Source organism: Triticum urartu, chromosome 7A (assembly GCF_056163025.1).
Source record: "Triticum urartu cultivar PI428250 chromosome 7A, HENAU_Tu73, whole genome shotgun sequence".
Taxonomy (NCBI): Eukaryota; Viridiplantae; Streptophyta; class Magnoliopsida; order Poales; family Poaceae; genus Triticum; species Triticum urartu.
This window is the reverse complement of record NC_141879.1, coordinates 281974801-281982972: the sequence shown is the minus strand read 5'-3', so window position 1 is coordinate 281982972 and position 8172 is coordinate 281974801. Positions and strand designations below refer to the sequence as shown.

At 49.2% G+C, this 8172-nt stretch overlaps 2 pseudogenes across 1 annotated transcript; both read right to left on the bottom strand.

Annotated features, from left to right (window-relative positions):
* Positions 1 to 418: 418 nt before the first annotated feature.
* On the bottom strand, positions 419 to 6263 carry LOC125519911 (uncharacterized; annotated as a pseudogene). The gene is made up of 5 exons (XR_015610587.1): positions 6175 to 6263; positions 2125 to 3644; positions 1826 to 1984; positions 1254 to 1518; positions 419 to 1141 (listed from the first exon to the last, which is right to left on the bottom strand). The product of XR_015610587.1 is annotated as an uncharacterized LOC125519911 (transcript).
* A 453-nt stretch (positions 6264 to 6716) lies between these two features.
* On the bottom strand, positions 6717 to 7190 carry LOC147959313 (putative B3 domain-containing protein Os03g0621600; annotated as a pseudogene).
* Between the last annotated feature and the right edge of the window lie 982 nt (positions 7191 to 8172).

Below are 8172 nucleotides of genomic sequence, written 5' to 3'. Positions count from 1 at the left end.
GACCGCCGGTGACGGCTGACCCTCGCCCGGGCAGCCGGCCGGAGGAGCAGCCCGCTCCAGATCTGGAAGAGACCACCACCTCGATGTGCCGCCTCCCCACACAAGCACGCTCCACCACACCACAGCAGCGCAGCCATCCGCGCATCCGCACCAGGGCGCTACCGTCGGCCGCCCCACCCGCAGCCTCGCCGCGCCGCCCTTCCGCCCGATGCCGCCGTCCCGCGCCAGCGAGCACCGCGAGGAAGGGAAACGAGCCCCGCCGCCACCGACGCCGGCCGGCCTTTGCCCGGCGGCGCGCTGCGGTGGCGGCGAGGGAGGGGGCGGGAGAGGGCTGGAGGCCGCGGCGCGTGGGTCCCCCCCCCCCCCCCCCCCCCCCCCCCCGCTCGCGGGAGCGGGCTGGGCGAGACGAGGCTCTTTCCCCCTTCAGTTATGTGATAGATGAACCTAACTTAGCCTAGAAGGATCAAGAATGTACTTGTCCTAGTAGAAGAGTCTATTTGTGGGTAAAGTCCAATTGTCTCTTAGATGGACCCATCAAATCTAAATTAGAAGTATTCAGGGTGTGTTGAATTATATTGTGCTAACTGACCTAAAGGGTCTATATAAGGACATATCAACCTCGCGTCCAACGAGTATCCCACCCTAAAACCTCCGTAGCCAACGTCCGCTACAACAGCTTACTATTATATCGAGTTTTTCTTATGGCAGTGATCAACTCATACAACTCAGCTTCATATACAATACTATTGATAATAATTACTCCCTCCGTTCTGAAATAGATGACTCAACTTTGTACAAAGTTAGTACAAACTTGAGTCATCTATTTTGGAACGGAGGGAGTAATTACAAAGCATCAGAAACTGATGGTCCATCGAAATGACATTGCTCACTAATCGGTGACTGCTTCTGTATATTACTTTCTCCATCTCATAATATAAAAGCGTTTTTCACACTACGTTCTTATATTATGGGACGGAGAGAGTAGCTAGTAATAGTATGGCAAAAACACATTCATCTTATAACTATGATGATGATTGATCCAGGGTGATTGGTTCAGCTTCTTCTGGCCCCACCATTTGCATTGCAGGTAGATGATAATCTACTCTTCACATGTTGCTACACATCCATGCCGGTAGGCACCCTACTCATGCGCAAAAGAGAGAACAAGAATTTAGTTACACATTTACAGTTTTCGGAGTTCACTTGGAAAGAAAATGGGCCGCAAAAATGAGCGAAAATTTAGTGAAACTCACATGGGACTGGGAAACTGAAGCATAGGGATGGCGCTGGAGCCGGCTGCTGTGGCTCGGCCACGAGAATGTAGACAAGGCCCATGACACCGGTGTGCTCGCAGTCACTGCTGTAGTTGGAGACGATGGTCAGCACCTCGCCGTCGCTCACCTTAATGGATCCTGGCTTAGGGTAGCACGTCGACATGCCGACGATGTAGTTCGCCTCATTCCCTGCCTCCTTCCCTGTGCCGTAAGTTGGAAGCGATTCACATAGCAGGCGTCCGTCCTGTAGCAAGTCGAATGTACCTCAGAAGTTAGGCTTTCCCTTTGCAAATAACATGTTGTGATGTTACCATTTAGACATCATGGTCCTATTTAAACCGTGTAATACCAAGTTTGGATAACAGAGTTGAGCATGGAATTCAAGAATTAGTTGAACTCAGCGAATATCAGCTGCTTGGTTGCAGACAGAATTGGAATTTGGAATCCCAATTCCAAGTTTCAGATAGGTTTGTATTGAGTGTTTCCCCTCAAAATAACTGCGAGAAGTGCATAAGCACAATCGCTAAGCGATCAGGGCGCTTGTCCATTACCTGGCCATGCAGAGAAGCACCGACTCCTCCAGAGTGCTGGTGCGCAGCACTGTACACGATATCTCCTCCACGCGGCAAGACCGCTCTCGTAGTCTTAGTATGGATGCACTCATGGTTGGCTCGGTTTTCCGCGCTGCATTCCTCGACTTGATACTCAACCTGTAAACCAACGGCTTAGTACATAAATCAACCTAGTAGATAATCCAGGCTTTCAGATTGCGTATTTGAAATAATGCGTTAGTTCTCAAAATCTGAAACGGTTGCTGTTACATGAAGATAGATCTATTTGAAAAAAATACCTTGCAACAGTCTTCGTCAGTTCCATCGACCATAGCGGTATCCGTGACGTCAAATATGTAGATCTTGACAGGCACCACCGCATCAGTCCAGTCGAGCCATGTCACGGTGTACTGCAAGAACACCTTCCGCACCTCGCCATTGAACCCTTCTTTGAGCCGACACTGGGTCTAATCATAGCAGCAAAACAACCCACCAGTGTAGTTCTTCGAGACTGTGCGCCTATACTCATCAATTGTGACGTTGTAAAAGTCGCACTTGCACTCGGTGCAGCTAGGCTTGTCGACAACGCCCCTCGTGTCGATGGCATGGATATTGAGCAGCCATTTCTCCTCATAGCCTTCAGGGGCCTTCTCTTGGTTTCCGGTCTCGATTCCATAAGGATCAGGAACCCATGTGCGGTGTGGCGAGTCTCGGAACCGAGCCCGAAGTACTGGGTTAGTGCTCTCTTGCACACTCCATCATTCCCATTAAGCATTGCGGGAATCTTCTGCGCATCAGAGCTCTGGCTGTTCTTGAGAGCATAGTATGGTACTGCAACCCAGTGATGCAGGTAAGTCTCATGGAGCGGGACTGGGACGCCATTCTCATCGACGACCTCTGCATCAAAGCTCTTGACTGCAAGGTGGCCTCGGGGGAAGTCGACTCATGGTGGTACTTGTTTGAGACTGATCCAGGGCCCAGTAAGATGGGCGGAGAACGGAACGTCTTTGATTTCAGCAGATGACCTCTCACGTTGAGGGCTTCAGAGGGTAGGGGGGCAATAGCCGATAGGAGCGAAATGAGCAGCACAAGAGAGGCAGCCATTTTCATCTTGTCAACAGCTGCAAAGTCGACCATCTATCAGAAGAAAGTAGGATCATGCAAAAAAAGAGAGAAGCAAACCAACATATGAAGAATCTTGAGACCTTTTACGGTGCATCAAGTCTATTGGAGCCGTTCATTTTTGTGATTGGAGGGTCCAGATCAGCCAATACTACAACAGATTTTCAGCAGTATATTGATCAATTAAGGGCATTTTAGGTAGTTCACTCTATTCATCAATCCTCAACGAGTAGCAGTTCTATGGCCAACAGTCATCAACCTTGACGTGCGACATCACGTCGTCGGCCACGGCGAGGCTCCTTGGGAGGAACTGAACATTGACACTCGGCATTAGCACCGCTGCTTAGTGCTTACCGCGTTCTAGTACGATGTGGACTGAGGTGAGCTGAAGTCGAAGTCAACGTCACGCATGTCGCCGGCCGGACACGCTGGACTCCTTCTGTGGAGGCCGCACAATAGCATGGCGTCGATCTCAAGCTCGACCTGCCGTGCCGTCTACGTTCATCGGCTGGATGAGGCCCAACTCGATACAAAACAGATCGCCCTCGTTGCCGTCGTCCATGCCTGGCCGACCAAGAAGGGTCTGCATGCATGTCAGCGGCAAACTCCATGGGCTCGGCGTCTGGCTGTAGCTTACGATGTTGCCGGGGAAGAACTGAACGTTGGCGCAGGCCCGAATCATCGAGGCAAATTCTTTCTGCCAAAGAACGCATGTACACGAAGTGAGGACAAGCAGGTTGATTGATACACATATATGTACGTACTGATTCCGCCGGCCGGAGATGCAAGCAAATCGCAAGGCCGCGTCGAGAACATACACTGATCCGATCTCGAGAACATACGCAGGCGGCGTTAGATGCGATGAGATTAATTTAGTTAATTAGATTAATCATTATGATTAAAATTAAGGAAAAAATCTATCCTGACAGAGAATTACCAATATACCCTCCATACTAACCGTCGGATCAACTAAATACTACCCACTATTTTGGGTAGTATGATGCACCGTAAAAAATCTCAGAATCTTCTATTATATATTTGATTTGGAAAAGAACTTTTATAGCAACAAGCAACTATGAATAACAAACTCATCTAACAACACCTGAGGAAACATATAGGACGCCGATAAGTGTCACACGTGTGGGCGTTAGGAAGTCCGCCCACACATTTTGTGTGGTGTATAAGAGGAACAGTCCACATACCTACGTGTAGGCAAAACAATTAACGCCCACACGCCTCTTTTTTTTTCCTCCCGATCCCTCTCACACGCGTGCGTGTGGGCGAAATTGATAACGCCCACACGCCCGTATGTCAGGCCTCGTACCTCCTGGTCCCGCACGCCACGCGTGACGGTCACCGCGCGCCCGCAGTTGCCATGGTCCAGACCCTCGTCCATGTTCGTTTAATTGCAGTTGCCATGTCGCTAAACTACGGTTGCCATGTCGGACAACTGCAGTTGCCATGGTTGCTCAACTGCAGTTGCCATGTATGGTCTGATCTAATGTAGTTGCCATGATTTCATAACTTTAGGAGTTGCCACATACTAACACTAGGCAGTTGAGAGAGTTGTCATGTGCTCACAAGCATGCTAGGGCAGTTGTCATGTAAAAAGGAAGAGTTGCCATCTGCTTACGTGCATGTTAGGGCAGTTGCCATGTACATGCACGTTAGGGCAGTTGCCATGTACCATGCAAAAACATATGGCAACTCGGTAAAAGAGAGTTGCCATCTGCTTACGTGCACACAGGCAGTTGCCGTGTACCCTGCAAAACACATGGCAAACTCGGGTAAAAAAAAGAGTTGCCACCTGCTTATAGAAGCACACTAGGGATAGTTGCCATGTGCAGTGCAAAAACACATGGCAACTAGCAGCTTGGGTGTGGGAGAGGAGAAGGACGTGTGGGCAAGATGCCAAATGCCCACACACTAGCCCTTGTGTGTGCGTGCAAAGTGGCGTGTGGGCGAACTACTGAACGCCCACACACCAGCCCCTTCTGTGTGGTGAAACGGCCGTGTGGACGACCGGCTGAACACCCACACACCAAGCCAGTCCTACGTGGCACTAGAAACATGCCAAGATTCGTGCGCTCACGAACGGACGTGGATCCACGCGTGTGGGCGAGATGCAAACACCCACACGTGTGGGCGTTAACATTTTCGAACATATAACACCAGAGCGTCTTACTTTTAACCGTTTTTGGGGGAGCATATAACGGCAGAGGTGAACATCTGTTTTTTGGTTTAGGTGTAACTTGTCTTGGGAAAGTAATAAAAGTGAGTATACGGTATAAACTTATGTTCATTGGCAGATTAATTAATTGAAGACAACCATGCCATCAACCTTTAGTAGCCACCACTGTTGAACCAAGCTGACTATTCAGTATCTTGTACGAGTGTGAAAGCTCCCAGTCCCAGGTCAGGTATATTCCATTGAAAAGCAAGAAAGCAACCATAGGTAAAAGTTTTACTAGGCATGTCGAGAAAGACAGCATCTAATTCAATACTTGAGTAACTTGACAAGACAAAATCCAACCAATAAACAAGTAGACCAGGTTGCTTCGTGGTAATCTCCCGTGTCAATTCAGTAATAAAAAGGGAGATAGCAGCTTTCACAGTTACAGTATTCAAGCAAGCATCAAGAGTGATTGATTGTCCACATAGAGATGGTCAGTAACAAGGGGAACTGGATATGGTTGGTCAGGCTCAGAAACTCTGAACCTTTCCAACCACTAAACGGTTTTCTCTTTTTTCTTTTAAAAGAAGTGCACCCTCGTAAGACTGTGAGGTGCATCGAGCCACAATTCTTGAACAAGAAGCATCTATCTCCACACACAGAGAAAAGCTCTGATTCTCTTGACCACGACTAACCCATGTACAGTACGTATGTATCATGTGACGCAAACAAAACAATGTGCAATAAATACTACAAGGACAACAAGAAGAGAAAATTTCTTTTTTGACGAGTCACAAACATTAGTTTGAAGGCGAATCACAGGCATAATTGGGACCAGGACAAGAAGATATATCTAAAGACGAAATAGTTTCTCTGCCAGTGGATTGATTGATTCAGCAAAAGATAGCACAAAAGAGATGGGAAACCAGAGGATTCTTCAACGCAGCTACCCTAGCCGATGAGATGGGATGGGCTGTGAATGCCCAGGAACCAAACGGAAGAAGGGAACAGAGCTAGAAGAGGGAGAGGAAGAGGAAGATGACGGCGCGCGTACCAGGAGGGACGGACGGGAGGGGGCCGAGGAGTAGGAGGAGGCGGAGGAGCTGCGGCTGCGCTGTGGGAGTCTGTACAGCTGGTGTGGTGGCCGACGGAACTTTAATAGGGTGCAGGGTAAGGTCACGTGGCGTTGAACGCTTACGGCAGCGCTTGCGTCGCTCGCTCCCTATGGGATCAAGTTTTTTTTTTCTTTCCTTTTTCGAGGGAAGGGATGAAGTTATGGAATGCCTTCTTTCTTTCTACTACAAGAAGCTGTGGGCATGCCAAGGTTTAAGTCCTTGTGCTCGCATTATTTCTGAGTTTATGTCAGAATTTTCAGCGATACGCTTTCAGTGAAAGGAGACGTTTTCATCGACGACGAGGCGCCTACATGAAGAGCTAAAAACTAAATTAGAGCAACATAACAGACTTACGCACAAACTTATGCACAGACACAAGTCTTAACCACGCATCACAAGTTCTACGACAATATAGTGCGATAAGTTTTAAACGAAACCCAGGTCTTAAACCAACAACCAACAAGGAACAGGCAACAGGAGCTCAGGCGGTCACGGCAAAGGCGTTGTCGTGCTCCTTGCACTTGGTGACCACCTCCACGCCCTCGTCGTTGAAGATGATCACCTTCATGGTGCCGGGGGTCAGCAACTTGAACGTCAGCATGTACCCGATCATGATCTGATGAACGGCGGCGAAGGCGGCCCAACCGTGATCAAGGGTGACCCTACCGTTGATCACCCTCACCGTCACCCTCCATGCGCAGCCGGTGTTCGTCTTCAGTTTGAACTCTGTAGGGACGACGGGGAAGTACTTCGTGAAATCCAGAGGCAATGGCAGACTCTCCATCTCTGGAGCAAGGATAACCTTACAGAAGTGGCTTGGTCCTAACTCCTAATGGTAGTGGCCATAGTTCCTCCGCTTGGCACTTGGGTGATCCTGCACCAATACTTCGACCAATGGCAGCACGACCTCCTTGCCCGTCTCCAATGGTGGCACGACCTCCTTACCCTTGTCCATCTGCATTATGAACAACACACAGTTCAATGGTCAACATTTATTCATATCGACCTAACGCTCCTATATTAACCCACCCTACTAACCCAGCACCGCACTCAACCCCCTCTGTTTCACCACCTCTCCTCTTCCACTTCTTTGTTTCACCACCTCTCCCGCGCCATGAAATCCAACTCCAACCCCAACCCTTTCCCCTAGGGCATTGGATGGAGGGCCTTCTTCCTTGGGTGTTCGCTCGGTGACTGAGGGAGTCCTGGATTAGGGGGTCTCCGGACAGCCGGACTATATCCTTTGGCCGGACTGTTGGACTATGAAGATACAAGATTGAAGACTTCATCTCGTGTCCGGATAGGACTCTACTTGGCGTGGAAGGCAAGCCAGGCGATTCGGATATGTATATGTCCTCCTTTGTAACCGACCTTGTGTAACCCTAGCCCTTTCCGGTGTCTATATAAACCAGAGGGTTTTAGTCCGTAGGACAACATACAATCATACCATAGGCTAGCTTCTAGGGTTTAGCCTCTCCGATCTCGTGGTAGATCAACTCTTATAATACTCATATCATCAAGAATAAATCAAGCAGGACGTAGGGTTTTACCTCCATCAAGAGGGCCCGAACCTGGGTAAAACATCGTGTCCCCTGCCTCTTGTTACCATCCGCCTTAGACGCACAGTTCGGGACCCCCTACCCGAGATCCACCGGTTTTGACACCGACAGTGACCGTAAGAAGTTTGAGCACACCATGGAAGTGTGCTCGAACTTGAGCAGTATCGATGACATGCACAAGGAGGCCGACGTTGTGATGAACAAGTGGTGGCGGCGGTTCCATATCGTAATACGTGATGAAACATCCTCCTTAATTTTTTTCGCGGGAAATAGGAATTTATAGTATCCATATTAGGGTCAGCGGAGCCTCGAGGGGCCCACTACCTACAAGGGCTTCCTAGTGGGCAACAGGGCCCCCCATCCAATGGGTCTTTACTC